This window comes from Phyllobates terribilis, unplaced genomic scaffold (assembly GCF_046119375.1).
Source record: "Phyllobates terribilis strain yellow unplaced genomic scaffold, ASM4611937v1 Scaffold_399__1_contigs__length_1738980, whole genome shotgun sequence".
Classification (NCBI taxonomy): domain Eukaryota; kingdom Metazoa; phylum Chordata; class Amphibia; order Anura; family Dendrobatidae; genus Phyllobates; species Phyllobates terribilis.
Window position 1 is genome coordinate 1,590,006 of NW_027363159.1, and position 15,181 is coordinate 1,605,186.

Consider the following 15,181-nt stretch of genomic DNA (forward strand, 5'->3'; position numbering starts at 1 on the left):
GGCCGGACGGCAGAGGAATATTATCATACAGAGGTCAGGGGTCATTGTCAGCAATCATACATGTGACAATCCCATCACTGACAGATGACATCTACTCCACATGAATTATTCTCACTGACATCACACAACATGGAGTTGATTCTCACACTTACCTCGTCTCTTTTTCCCATTTTTTCCATTTTCTGAGTTTTGTTGCTCCATACTCAGATTTATTGCCGATTTTCTTTCTTCATGAGATGGAAATTCTGATGAAAAATTAAAAAAAAAAATCAATAACAATATCTTCTTATAGGATCTGCTTTGTCATAATATGGATAACATAAGAGACCTATAGTATTGTATAAAACCATGTGGGAATATTTGAGCCTTGAAGTCAACATTCACATTGCTGGTGCTGTAGACATGTACATACCTGGCAATGGGGACGAGGGTGGCAAGATGGTAACAGCATCGTCTGTATTACATACAGGAACAGATTCTTTCTGCCTGTTTGAAGAAGAAAAACATGTAAATCTCAAGTAAACTCCATATAAAAGGGGTTGTCTCACTAGAAGAACACCGACTATAAGGACTAGTAGGACATATGACTGTCATAGTGGGGAAGGTCTTCTGCTCAAGATTACCTTTTATAGATAGCTGAGAGGAAAACAACTACCAAGAATGGCCGGCATTTCATACTACATCTCTCCTACAGTGAGGGCAGCACTAAAAGTGCATGACCGGCCACAATTATGGGCTGTTATATCCAACAATTCCGAAAGCTGAAAGCACAATGACCCATAACCATGGGGCGGTGGATGCTGCATTTGATATTATGGTATTTATGTCCTATATTTGATGTTGTGCACATATATCAGCCTGGAGCTCCCAGTAATGACCCCATAATCTACTCACATTTCTGAGATGTTTGTGTTCGATTCTGGTGTACACTCTGGAGGGGCCTTGGGATCCTCGTTGTTCACCATCCCGTTAGTGGTGGTAGAGTGCTAAATGTGGATAACAATAAGTTATTAAATATATATACTTTTTAATTTTATAGATCCTTTTTTGTACATATTTTGGATTTATCGATCACATACTTACTTTAGAAAGCCTCTCAGAAGATGATGATGCAAATATTCGGAAGATAAAGTTCTCATCGTCCTCACTTGTGCCCTCCTTATCCTCTGAGATCAGATGGTTGTTTTCATCAGAGTGATCTACAAGACATAGGTAAGGAAGGATTGTTAGAGGGTGTCAGTATAACACAGTCGCTATATCTCACTAGGTTAAAAGATGATGCAACGTAATAAACAGAATACATGAAAAAAAACTCCTGTACAAAATTAGGGAAATAGGGATACAGTACGAACCCATGGTCAACATAGCTGAGATCCATGAAACATGGATAACATAGTAGACCAGAAAAACCATGTGGAAATATTTGAGCCTTGAAGTCAACATTCACATTGTTGGTGCTGTAGACATGTACATACCTAGCAATGGAGACGAGGGTGGCAAGATGGTAACAGCATAGTCTGTATTACATACAGGAACAGATTCTTTCTGCCTGTTTGAAGAAGAAAAACATGTAAATCGTAAGTAAACACAGTATAAAATGGGTTGTCTCACTATAAGAACACTGACTATAAGGCCTAATAGGACATATGACTGTCATAGTGGGGAAGGTTTTCTGCTCTAAACTACCTTCCATGGATCAGAACACAACTACCAAGAATGTCTGGCAAGTAATACTACAGCTCTCCTACAGAGTAGGCAGTGCTAAAAATGCATGACATGCCACAATTATGGGCTGTTATCTTCTGCATTTTCTGAAGCCAAAAGTACAATGACCGTTAACCATGAAACGGTGAATGCTGCATTTGATATTCTGTTATTTATGTCCTATATTTGGTGTTGTGTACATAGATCAGCCTGGAACTCCCAGTAATGAAGTAATGACCCTTTCTAATCTACTCACATTTCTGAGATGTTTGTGTTGGTTTCTTGTGTATACTCTGGAGGGGCATTGGGATCCTCATTGTTCACCATCCTGGTAGCGATGGTACAGAGCTAAATACGGATAAAAATAAGATATAAAATATTTTTTTATGTACTTTTAGAGTTTTTTTTCTTTTTTTTTACATATTTTGGATTTATTAATCACATACTTACTTTACAAAGCTTTTCAGAAGATGACGTAAAATTTTGGAAGTCAAGGCTCTCATTGTTCTCACTTGTGCCTTCCTCATCCTTTGAGACCAGATGTTTGTTTATATCAGAATGATCTACAAGAAATAGGTAATGAAGTATTATTAGAGGTTGTCAGTATAACACAGTCACTATTTATCACTAATATTAATGGGAACAGATGATCACATATTAGGGAAGATGAGACAAACAGTCGCTTAGTCTAGATGACGTCTCCTTCTACTTACTGATAAATAAGCTGGTGTCTGCGTCTGAAACAAGCTGAGGAACATACTCCAGCTCCTGGCTCAGAATGTTGTCAAAGTCCAAGTCACTCAGGAATGGATGAACCTTGATCTCAAATGCTCCTCCTAGAAAAAGAAAAACAAAAGTGATGCGGACATAGTCAGGGATGGCTCCATATCTGAACAGTTTATCGTAATCTGAACTAATGACAAAACTGAGCCGACATGAAGGAAATAAACTGGAAGTCTTAGTGTGGAGAACTAGAAATACAGTAGATGAGCTGATAGAGAAATGCTGATCTTCATGGACATGAGCGATATGTCCTTGGTCTAATAAGGGAATATTAATACTAGTATATCTGTTACCTGTCCCAAGTCTACGCACAGGATTTCTTCTGAGCAGCTCAGTGATGAGATTCTGAGCATCCAGGGGTGGAGCGCGATCACAATTCCAAATTAGTTCTCCTGTTACATAGAAAATTACAGAAAATAAAACCTCTTTACTGGACTGTAACTTAGAGCAAAGGAAATAACTAAACAAATGTAACCAATCAACGCAATGATCGGATTATTCTACTCACCAATGACAACCCTTTTATAAAGCTCAGTGAGGGAATCAGAATCAAATGGTACACATCCCAGCAGGAATTTATACAGGATGATCCCCAATGACCACCAGTCAACAGGTCTTCCATAGCCTTCTTTCAGGATGATCTCTGGGGCTATGTAACATGGGGTGCCACAGAACTGGAAACCAACAGAACATAGAGATGAGAATCGATGAAACAATTATTATGACAAGATATCATCGTTAAAACACAATGCAGAAGATAAAATATTAGTGGAAAAGTTCTCTAGAAAGGAAGAACGTAGAGAAGAGACAATAGTGTGATGAGATTTGCAAATAACAAGCTAAGTTCTTGTAGGTGATGCTGACCTCACGGTCCTGGAACTCTCTGGAGATGTCCACTGCTAATTCCTTGTAGGTGTTGGTTTTCGGTATCATTAGACCAAGTTTTGAAATCCCAAAATCGGTAACTTTAATATGTCCAGTAGATGTAATCAGGAGGCTGCAAAAGAGAAGATGGTTTTAGCCTCACAGACTGAATGATAATAAATGACAACTTTCCCCACTTTATTATACTTCGGGGGCACTTACTTTTCCGGCTTCAGGTCTCTGTGCACCACACCGTAACTATGCAGGTATTCCACGGCAAGTACCGCCTCTGCAAAGTACAAGCGGGCCATGGGGACAGAGAAAGGACCCCTGGTGCTTAGAAGGGTCCCACAGTCTCCACCTATAGAAGAAAGGAAATATGACCGGTGAGGGGTTTATACAGCAGATGACCATGATATACCACGAGCAGATAACCATGATGTATAATGAGCAGTGAGCGGAAACATCCTGGGGAGATCACACAGATAGTGGCGTACATAGAAATCACAAGACCCCATATCAAAAGTTGTAATTGCCCCCAACCCTAAAAAATAAAAAAGAAATATATTTATATCCCTGTTGAAGCAGCTTGGTGTTCTCACCAGCAATACAACTTTTATGGCCATTTTAGAGTATGATGCTCCCAAAAATGCCCACACCCACACTCAATGAGTATGGTATCCCCACAGTGAATCCTCCTAAGGAGGCCACCACTTAGAAGGAGGCCAGCCACAACCCCCTACTCGGTGTGATGGCACCCACAGCAACCCTCCCACTCAGGATAATGGTTCCCACAGTCCCTCACACAATATAATGGTCCGCATAACTCCCCACTCAGTATGATGTCCCCACACAGAATGGGGGCCTCCATATAGAGTGAGGACCCCCACAGCACCCCACTTAATATGATGACCTCCACTCATCATTCACAGTCCCCCCATATCTAGTCATACGGCCCCCTTTCAGTATTTTGGCCCCTACTAGCCACCTACTCAGTATTTTTGCCCCCACCTACCCCACCTCCTTGAAGAAGCAAATACCGCTGAAATTGTGTTGACAGGTGGAGGGATGCTGCCCACTGCCGAGCGTCGACAGACCCCCTCCGACTGATGAGCCCCATAGCGCCCCTGCACCAAGATCAATGAATTTACGAGCATCTTGGTAATAGATAACCTATAGTAAATGCTCTGTGGGGATGTAACCAACAATGTCCTAATGATATGAGCAGTGATAAGATGAAAGCAGTCATGGGCTGAATATAATACAATAGATGTGTCTTACCTCCTACATACTCCATGACCATACACAGGTGAGATCTAGTTGGAAAGGAGCAGAGCATGGAGACCACAAAGGGACAATCAGCAAATGTTAAGATGTCCCTCTCCAGAAAGGCCCATTCCAATCTCTGTGCAGTATTTAGGTTCCGCTTAGCCATTTTCTTCATAGCAAAGGTCTGGTGTGAGTCTTTATGATGCACTAAGTAGACGGCCCTGGAGAGAAGGAGAATCCATCGGTTATAATAAATCCTTATTAATAATCCATCTATAGAAATCATTATATGTTTAATACTGGTATCCAAGGGGTAACATTTCTCCTTGCGGAGAGTGAAATGTTAAGCTTGTCAAGGTGAGGAGACTTTTAAGCCTCAATGATCCTCTGGGAAATATGCAAATTGTCTCTTCAGAGAGGAAGAGAACTAGAACACTAGTGCCCCTTATAGGAAGTAGTAATCCTAAAAGTCAATATCGACCCTTTAACGAGCCTTATCATATGACATGGAATAATAGCCATAACCAAAAACTCAATTTTCGGACACTATGTTTTGGGGTACAAGCACTCATCAGTGCAAAGTGTGAGATATGGTTTGGCTGGGTGAGAGGCATCTGACCGGGATCCAAGCGGTAACGTTTCTCCTTGCGGAAAAAGCCATGTTAAGCATGTCAAGGTGAGGAGACTTTTAAGCTGCAATGCTCTTCTGGGAAATATGCAAATTGTCTCTTTTCAGAGAGGAAGAGAACTAGCACCCTAGTGCCACCTATAGGAAGTAGCAATCCTATTTCCCAGAGGAGCATTGTGGCTTAAAAGTCTCCTCATGTCCGCAAGGAGAAACGTCAACCCCTTGGATACCGGTCAGACACCTCTCACCCAGTCAAACCATATCTCACACTTTGCACTGAAGAGGGGCAGTACCCCAGAACGCAGTTCCTGCAAATTGAGATTTTGGTTTTGGCTATTATCCTAAGTCATGTGACAAGGCTTGTTATAGGGTCGATATTGACTTTTAGGATTGCTACTTCCTATAGGTGGAGTTCTAGTTTGCTTCCTCTCTGAAGAGACAATTTGCATATGTATAATACTAAAAGTCTGGCCGCCACTATAAATGCACATCTAGAAATACATAAAATAGCACTACATAGATCACCTATTGGAGGTCTCCACAATGCCACTTCTGCCGGAGCCATCACCCAGGTCACATTATAGATACGAGAATCTATCGAAATTCTCTTTGGGCAGATTCGCTATAACTGACCAAATACAATTTAGTGCAAATAAAATTGGTCCAAAATGAATGTGCTCCAGGGCTCTCTTCTGCTGCTGAGGCCAGTGATTGGGCCCACATGGTCATGGTGGAGGGTGTAGATGTCATTGACGTCAATATGGTGTCACCCTTCATGTGACCATGTGTAGCCAACTTCTCTGATCAGCTTCATAATGGAGCCCCCCCCATCAAAACAAAGATCAGAGTGGAGAGCAGAAAAGCTCAGGTGGAGGAGGCAGCATAAGAACAGATGAGGGTCTAGCACAGGCGAATGTAATAATATTATATTATTATATATTATATTATATGTAATTATATTATTTAAATCGCTTTCCTTACAGTTTGATTTGCTACAGATCACATAATTTCCCTATGATAACACTGAATGGCAGAGTGCAGGGGCAGAAGCATTGTCATAGGGAACCCTGAGAAATGTGGATTATGGCAACAGAAATCTCACCCAAAATTTCCACTGCTGATGAGTTTGGAAGTTTCATAGTCGCTCATATGCGGCTTTCTCGCCGGAACCAATGAATCGATCACGCTCTATAAAAGAATAAGAAATAATACTGATTTATTGAAGATGCAGGAAAAAAGTTACAGATGCAAAAACTTCTCCCCCCATATTATGTCCCAGATGATTTACACTGATATGATGTTGGGAGGATACAAACCGGACGCTGGGCAGACCTGGCGCTAGCACCCAGCACACCCAGGCAAGTGCCGGGGCCCTGAGTAGGCGAGGGGCCCACTTGCTGTCGGGCACCCTGGCGCGGTATGGGACCGGTGAGCAGAGGAGAGTGGTGCCAGCGCCAGCTAGTGGGCCTTGCTCCCCCCCCCAATGCTTGCTCAGGACCACGGCCGGCACAATACTTACCTCTCCACAGCTGGTGAGCAGTGAGCTGAGCATTTGATTTTTTTTTTTTATGTATGGAGGTATGGGGCATTATATGGGGGGAGAAGTGACATCCTGCATGGGGCATTGTATGGGGGGGAGGTAGGGACATCCTGCGTGGGGTATTATATGGGGGGGGGAAGTGACATCCTGCATGGGGCATTATATGGGGGGAGTGACATCCTGCATGGGGCATTATATGGGGTGAGAGGTGACATCCTACATGAGGCATTATATGGGGGGGACATCCTGCATGGGGCATTATATAGGGGGGTGACATCCTGCATGGGGTATTATATGAGGGGGAGAAGTGACATCCTGCATGGGTCATTATATGGGGGGGGGAAGTGACATCCAGCATAGGGCTTTATATGGGGTGAGAGGTGACATTCTGCATGGGGCATTATATGGGGGGTGACATCCTGCATGGGGCATTATATGGGGGGAGTGACATTCTGCATGGGGTATTATATGGGGGGAGAAGTGACATCCTGCATGGGGCATTATATGGGGTGAGAGGTGACATCCTGCATGGGGCAATATATGGGGTGAGAGGTGACATCCTACATGGGGCAGTATGTGTTGGGGGGACATCCTGCATGGGGCATTATATGGGGGGGGTGATATTCTTCATGGGCATTATATGGGGGGTGACATCCTGTATGGGCCATTATGTGGGGTGGGACATCCTGCATGGAGCATTATGTGGGGGGGACATCCTGCATGGGGAATTATATGGGGGGTGACATCCTGCATGGGGCATTATGTGGGGGGGATATACTGCATGGGGCATTATGTGTGGGGGACATCCTGCATGGGGCATTATGTGGGGTGGGACATCCTGCATGGGGCATTATGTGGAGGGGACATCCTGCATGGGGAATTATATGGGGGGTGACATCCTGCATGGGCCATTATGTGGGGGGGCACAGCCTACATGGGGCATTATGTGGTGGGCACAGCCTGCATGGGACATTATGTGGGAGGGACATTCTGCATGGGGAATTATATGGGGGGTGACATCCTGCATGGGCCATTATGTGGGAGGGGGACATCCTGCATGGGGCATTATGTGGGGGGGGGGCACAGCCTGCATGGGGCATTATGTGGGGGTCAAAGCCTGCATGGGGCATTATGTGGGGGTCACAGCCTGCATGGAGCATTATGTGGGGGGTCAAAGCCTGCATGGGGCATTATGTGGGGGGCCAGCCTGCATGGAGCATTATGTGTGGGGTCACAGCCTGCATGGGGCATTATATGGGGGCACAGCCTGCGTGGAGCATTTTATGGGGTCCATTATTCTATATGGAGCAATATATGGAGCTCATAATACGGTATAGAGGACTATGTGGTGCCATTATACTGTGTGGAGGACATTACTGTCCGGTCTGCACTGTGAGCTGTGAGGATTCGCCGCTTTCTGAGTTATTGTGGAATTTACAATAGATATCGCTCATGTAATGTAAGAAGTGAAATCTTCGGCCTTGTACTATATATATATATATATATATATATATATATATATATTTATCTGCGGTATCTGTGCATCATGAATCGTGGTATGTGTTAAAGGGGCCACTGAGACTCTTTCGCCCAGGGCCCACGAAATCCTGGAGCCGCCCTGCAACGGTCATCATACATTACTATAACATTCTGGATAATGTGGGAGATCACACAGAGGAGGACTTACAGGTAATCTGTCACCAGGTGTTTGCTATGTATTCTGAAAGCACCATGATGTAGGGGTAGAGACCCTGATTCCAGTGATGTGTTACTTACTAGGCTGTGTGTGGCTGTTTCAATAAAATCAGTAGATTATCACTAGAAGACTATCTGTCTAGCCAGGTAGTCCTATTGCTCTGTACCCCTGCCTCCACTACTGATTAGCAGCTTTCTGCCTATGCACAGTGTACACAGAAAGCTGCCAATCAATGGTGTGGGCGGGGTTATACAAGACTCAGCATTCAGAGCTCTGCAGCAGAAAAAAATAGTGATTTTATCACAACTACTCCACCGAGTAAAGTAATCAACACATGGAATCAGGGTCTCTGTCCCTGCATCATGCTTCTCTCAGACCAAATAGCATAAACCTGGTGACAGATTCCCTGTAATTCAAATGTAATTAACACCATAGGGTCATCTACACTTAGAATAGAGACGTCCCATGGTTGTATGGGGGATAATACTGGACGAGTCATTCACACCCCATGATCTGATGACACACACGCATCCCCCTCTATGATACTTACGGATTCTTGGATCTCCGGGATCTCACTAATTCCATTGTTAGGATTCGACAGCTCAGTTGTTTCTAAAATAATGATGAAGAAATGAAATGTATTAGAGGATATTATTCCTACATAGATAATACAGCAATATAACGGAGAAATGACAATATGTCTGTAAATGGGATTAATACTCGTTATATGGGGATTCTAAATATGAGAATATACGGGGAATCCATAGATAAATGTAATGTAAATGATGGAGGAACCCCTTCATAAATAACAAAAGACTGACCATCACTTCCGAAAAGAAAATGGGTGTGAACAGGTGCATACTAAGAGTAGCCATCCAAATATATAACTAACAAAGTTGCACTCTGTAACGCTATAGCATGTAAACATGAAATAAATTAAATTTGAATTGCATTACTGCTGTAGAAAATAGGATAAAAGGAAGATACTTAGCACATAATTTGGCCAATTCATGCATGGCCAGCAGCCACGGCAAGGCGACCTTCTTTTTCTGGGTGCATGCCAAGTAGCCACGGCAAGGTGACCCTTTTTTTTGCTGGGTGCATGCCCAGCAGTCACGGCAAGACGACCTTCTTTTGCTGGGTGCATGCCTAGCAGTCACGGCAAGGCGACCTTTTTTGCTGGGAACCTATCTCCACACATCAGCCCGGGGTGGTTTTAATTACAACAGGATCCTACCTACCCATATAAATGTAGGCTTCAGCCTAGGAGAGGATTCACATTAGGAGAGGATTCCAACAAAAAGATCGCCTTGTCATTGGCTGCTGGGCATTCATGAATTGGCCAAATTATGTGCTCAGTATCTTAGTTTTTTCCCATTTTCTAGAGCAGTAATGCAATTTAAATTTAATTTATTTCATGTTACTTGCTATAGCACTGCAGAATGGACCCTCCATCACATGAATGAGGAAGCCCCCACCCACGCTGCACATACGAGTGATGGTAAGAGAGCTGAAACATAGGAGAGATTTGCAAATTAGCCTGGAAGTGCACTGGGGGCGTGTCACTGCACTTGGATTTCTTCTTTCACGCCCCCAGCGCACTTCCATTCTGATTTGTATATGGTGTCTACTTTACATTTCTCCTGACTGGCACATTGGATTTCTACAAACAATTATTATTAGGGGACAATGGCCTATACCGTCACACCACTACTTCTATATGTAACAATGTGCTGCCAGGTTCCCATTACACAGAGTAGAGAGTAAATCTAACATTATCCTCCGTCCTCTGTAATATCTGGACATTCCTTGTAGAAGGTCGGGTGATCGCTCACCTGTAATCAGATCGCTGTTCAGCTCCGGCTGACTCCTATTAGGGTCAGGGATTTTCGGGCTCACATTTTGCCCATATTTGGCGTCGCCTCCTGTTGTTTCCTGATAGATATAATATATATAATTAATATGTGGAAGATTTTACTAAATCACCAAATACATAAATCATGAAGGACTAAACCAACATTTACAGATGCACCAATTGTAACGATACAAATCCCGCGCCATCTTCAGACCTTTTCTCAGAAAGTCTCCTCAGATACGGTGGATTAAGATACGTCTATTAATATTGATCCTTACCGGGCGTTCCAATGAGCGTTCTAGTATAGACAGGACTTTTTCGGCCAGTTCTTTAAAGACAGCCAAATCTTCAGTCTGAGATCTTTCTTCAGCCTATAAAGAAGGAAAAATGGAAAAGAGAATTTTCAGATGAGAGCGGTCAGAATGGAGGCGGAAATTGTATGTGACATCGGTTCTCTGTCTGCAGATACAATGACTACATACTGTATTTGGGGACTCGTTGTGTTTTACCGTATTTTATGGACTATAAGATGCTTTTTTTTCCAAAATTTTTGACCTCCCTTCTAACACTCACGCACCCCTCCAATCTATCCTAAACTCTGCTGTCTGACTAATCCACCTGTCCCCCCGCTATTCCCTGGCTTTTCCCCTCGCTCCGCCAATCCCTTCACTGGCTCCACATTACCCAGAGACTCCAGTTCAAGACCCTAACCTTGGCATGCAAAGCCACCCACAACCTGTCTCCTCCATATATCTGTGACCTAGTCTCCCGGTACTTACCTGCACGCAACCTCCGATCCTCACAAGATCTTCTTCTCTACTCCCCTCTTATCTCCTCTTCCCACAATCGCATACAAGATTTCTCCCGTGCATCCCCCCTACTCTGGAGCTCTCCACCCCAGCATATCAGACAGATTATTAATAATAATAATTGTCTGAATGTAGCTTACCAGGGGGGTGGCTGTGGTGGAGTGAGGTCACAGGAGGTGGGGTCACTGCTGCAGGAAGCCGGCAGTAGAAATGGGGCGCTCCTGCGGGCCAGCGGGGTGTCCAGGACGTGCGAGGCTGTGGGCCCTGGGCTTCAAGGAAATGTTAGCGGTGATTTAGGAGGGGAGTCCCCGCTCTGCCCATTGATTTTCTGGCGGTGGGCTTCAGGCAAATGGCCGCTGGAGGCAGTGCATGTGCAGATTTAGATCTCGGCTCAATGACGAGCTGAGATCTCAATTTGTGTATTGGCCATCTCCAGCAGCCTACTTCTTGAAGCCCACTGCAGAGAAATCAATAAGCAGAGCAGGGCCTCCCCTCCTGAATTACCACTAACATTTCCTTGAAGCCCAGGGCCCGCAGCCTCGCACCTTCTGGACACCCCGCTCCTCCCAGCTTGGGGCCCACAGCAGCGCCCCACTCCTACTGCCGACTTCCTGCAGCAGCGACTCTGCCTCCTGTGACCTCGCTCCACTGCCACCACCCCCCTCAGTAAGAAACCGAAAATTCGGACTATAAGACAGGACTATAAGACAGACCCCCATTTTATTATAATAAATGTTTTTCCTATTTACCTCCCAAAAATTTTTGGTGCGTCTTATGGTCTGCAAAATACGATATATTAGAAGAAAAAGCTTCTATCCCTCCATTATTATCTATTAATATTGAGATGTTCTGTGCAGAGTGTCCGCCACTTACCTGGTGTAGTAATGTCCTGATGTTCTGAAGTAAATCCGTCAGATAGTCTGACGTTAGACGACGTTGTCGGTGTTTGGTCAGGCAATCCTTTACTAGCTCCATCACCAGCCGGTGAGTGAAGCTGAGGACGCCATCGGGTGGTAGAAGCACACTGTTAGGACGATTGATCATAAGGATCAACAATAGTGCTTTTACCTGAGAAATGTCCAAAACAATTCCAGCCATAGTGAAAAACTGCAAGTGCTATCAGTCACTATAGAGCCAAGAAAGGCACGGGTGAGCCTATGTGCATTGTATATATAGCGACTGTGAGCAGTGATGTCACCATCACCTGTGATGTCATCACGGAATCTTGTGATAGAATCTTCACGGAGCAGCTCTGCGCAAATAGAATGCGGCCTGGTAATATATAAAGTGAAAACACCATACAATTAACTACCCATGTTATCATGGCCGTTCTATTTTATATCCAATTAGAACACAACCAGGATAAAGGTGTGTTCACAAGTTGGATTTTGGCAGCATTTTTTTTCTACCTCAAAAATCAAAGGAGGCAGGAAAAACGCTGCTTAAAATTCAGGTGTTTTTACTTGTGTTTATTTTTTCATTCATTTGAATGGGTGAAAAATGCTGCAAAACCTCTGAAAGACTTGACAAGCTGCAGATTTAAAAAAAATGCAAAAAAACAGCATGTGAATGAGATTTCAGAAATGTCATTCACTAAGATGGTGCTGTAAAACACAGCATTTTTGCTGCAGAAGAAAAAACAGTGAATACACCCTAAAGATATCCTCAGTCATATTATGGGAAATATTGTATATTTCGCATTTATTATCTCACGTGTTTTTCTTCACCATAGAACTTTTAAGGCTGTGTGCCCACTATGCGTTTCTTAGGCGTTTCTGCAGCGTAACTTCCGCCGCGGAAACACTTAAAAAACGCTTGGTGATAGGTCTGCAATGGTTCCCAATGATAATCCGCATGTGCTGTGCACATGCTGCAGAGATTTCCGCTGCGGATTATCATTGCCGAAAAATCCGCAGCACGTCCTTTAATTTTGCAGAGTCGCTGCGATTTAGCCGCCATTGACTTGCATTGGAACGCATAACATCCGAATGACTAAAAATACACATGTGGATACTATACGACTCAATGCATGGATGGTACCCGGGTCAGGAGATGAAGAGACTCTCCTCCAGACCCGGGTACCATAGTACCTGTAGTTAAAATAGAATTAAAATAAAAAATAAACATATACTTACCTTCTGATGGCCCCTGTCTGCTCCCGGCGGTGCTGCTGGCTCTTCGGCTGCTCGCGGTGGTAAAATGACCTTCCATGATGCCATTTAGTCATGTGACAGGTCAAGCGACCGCTGACATCGGCGGTCGCGTGACCTGTCACATGACTAAATGACGTCATGGAAGGTCCTTTTACAGCACCGTGATCCGCCGAAGACACCGGACGCACCGGAGAAGAAGATCGAGGACCATCGGAAGATGAGTATAATGTTTTTTTTTTATTTTTCACCATTATTATTCTTTTTTTTTATTATTGATGCTGCATTTGCAGCATTGTAACTTGGTCACACTATATAAATCCATGCCGGTTGCATGGAATTATATAGTGTGACCAAGTTGTCAAGCACTTTTCCAAGTGATGCTAAAATCACTTGGCAAAGCGCTTGACAATCCAGGGAGATGCAGAAACGCTTAGGAAAAATCCGCAGCATTTCTGCATCATGGTCATATATCCTAACTCATTGGCGAACTGTTATACAAGGCTATATTCACACTAGACGTTTTTTTAGCGGGCTTTTTTATGCAAATTTTCAGCTGCGTTTTACAGTACCAACAAAGTCTATGAGATTTCCGAAATCTCATGCACAAAGCTTGCTTATTTGTCCTCAGTATTTTGTGCTTTCCATGGCTTTTTGCAATAGAGTATGTCACTTGTTTCAGCGTTTTTCACCCATTAAAAAAAAGGGTGGTGGAAAAAAATGCTGAAAAAAAGCCTAGTGTGAACATTTTGCTGCGTTTTTAGTGAAAAAAGCAAGTATGTGACACACATTTACTTTTGTGATTTTCCCAAGTTTAAACCATCTTGTCTTGGTCACCTGATATAGCAGCTTGGATTATTACAGTTTAATTAAATTAGTGATGCCTACAAAGTAAACATTGGTTGAGCTAGGTGTGAGATTGAACAACACGTGTGGCCCAGGGAGGTGTGAAAATGAACAATGCCTGAGCAACTCAATGGCAAACCATAATGTGAAAGTAAATAGTGTCCTACAAATTCAATGCACTGCCAGGGTCTTAGATAAACTATTCCAGACCAATTCACCCCCCCCTATTACATTTGTAATGTGTACTTTTTCATGAACATATGTCTTGCAATGGTGACCTGTTTTCATGTGTCTATGGTGGAAGCAAAGCTGAACTTTGGGATCCTGAAAAACGCACCAAAAATGCACCAAGAACCACTGCAAAAAAACACACCAAAACCTGCGTTTTTGACGCTACTTCTTTCCTGCCAAGAGATTATGTTTTGCTGCAGAAAAAAAACACCTAGTGTGAATATAGCCTAAGACTTACTCTGCCAGCATTAATAGTCAATATTCTGTATACAAATAGGACTCCAATCCATGTATTCAGTTTATCATAAACAAGCCTGAGTTAATCTGCCAAATACACATAGTATGCTTTCTCATAGGTGAAATATAAATCCTGTTAAAGGTCCAAGTTGCAGCAGTTAAGTAGAACAAAACAGACCTCTTCATTCTTTGTAGGTGGAAAAACTTTCGAAATTTTCAGTGTATCAAGTACTTATACTCCTGACTGTATATAGTATAATTGCCGCACTGCTACATACAGGTGCTTCTCAGAAAATTAGAATATCATCAAAAAGTGAATTTATTTCAGTTCTTCAATCCTAAAAAATGAAACTCATATATTATACAGAGTCATTACAAACAGAGTGATCTGTTTTAAGTGTTTATTTCTGCTAATGTTGATGATTATGGCTTACAGCCAATGAAAACACAAAAGTCATTATCTCAGTAAATTAGAATTAACAAGAAACACCTGCAAAGGCTTCCTAAGCATTTAAAAAGGTCCCTTAGTCAGTTTCAGTAGGCTCCACAATCATGGGCAAGACTGCTGA

At 43.2% G+C, this 15,181-nt stretch overlaps 1 long non-coding RNA gene across 1 annotated transcript; it reads right to left on the minus strand.

Annotated features, from left to right (window-relative positions):
• Positions 1–4,756: 4,756 nt before the first annotated feature.
• LOC141225083 (uncharacterized) lies at positions 4,757–9,097 on the minus strand. The gene is made up of 3 exons (XR_012292407.1): positions 9,035–9,097; positions 6,351–6,436; positions 4,757–4,841 (listed from the first exon to the last, which is right to left on the minus strand). It is a non-coding gene; the product is annotated as an uncharacterized lncRNA (long non-coding RNA).
• Between the last annotated feature and the right edge of the window lie 6,084 nt (positions 9,098–15,181).